The sequence below is a fragment of the Arachis ipaensis genome, chromosome B08 (genome assembly GCF_000816755.2).
Source record: "Arachis ipaensis cultivar K30076 chromosome B08, Araip1.1, whole genome shotgun sequence".
NCBI classification, from domain to species: domain Eukaryota; kingdom Viridiplantae; phylum Streptophyta; class Magnoliopsida; order Fabales; family Fabaceae; genus Arachis; species Arachis ipaensis.
In genome coordinates this window covers 10,467,022-10,467,918 of record NC_029792.2, presented here as the reverse complement: position 1 = coordinate 10,467,918, position 897 = coordinate 10,467,022, and positions in this window count along the sequence as shown.

The following is an 897-nucleotide window of genomic DNA, read 5'->3' as shown; positions in this document are numbered from 1 at the left end:
ATATTTTTCATGAATTTTTAATCAGCAATATATGTTCTGAAATATGTGTGTTAATTTTTTAATTATTAATATCCTTTTCTTTTGCACTTTTCTTGTTCATGCATGCAAGTTGAATGAACATTGATGACTTTTTTATGGCGTTACCATTTTCCCTTTTTGACCCATTTAAGCCATAGCCATACATAAAATGCGCGCGTTGGGTCTCCTGTGACCGGCGTATTGAAGCAGCTATGCATAATTGTGATTTATGACGTGGTTTGATTGAGAAGTTGTCGCCACTCGCGGCTATTAAATTAAGTGGGAAGTGGGATCTATCAGCTCATATATTAGCATGCCATGTGGCTCACTCATACAAAAATCTCCTATTATTGATAATTGATTAAAATGGGCTACTTCAACCCCAAGTTCCTAATAGATTTTGGCGGCTAATGCTCGAGTAAATAATTTGAATCACGATTTCTTTCTTATAAAATGCCTAAAAGTAGTGGTTAATTAGTATTTTTATTCGTAATAATATAATGAAAATATAAATTTTTTAAAATTATGATCCACTTTGTTCTAATAATATAGATTATACATGATATAAAAAATATATAGAATCAAACTATTTTTACAAAAAAAAGTCGTAAAACAAAAGTCTATGGACTTGCAGAATAATTAAACCTTAATTTTAATATTCGTTATCTGAAATTTGAAATGATTTAACTTGTATACTTTTGATTAGGTGTTAAGTCTATTGTACAAATAGAAATAATTAATTTTTATATTTGCTATTTAAAAAATATTTTTTCTCTTTATGTATATAAAAATATAATTAGATATTAACATAAAAAAATTATATTGATAGTTATAAAATTAACTTAAAATTTTTTTTAAACAATTGAATCTTGATTCACT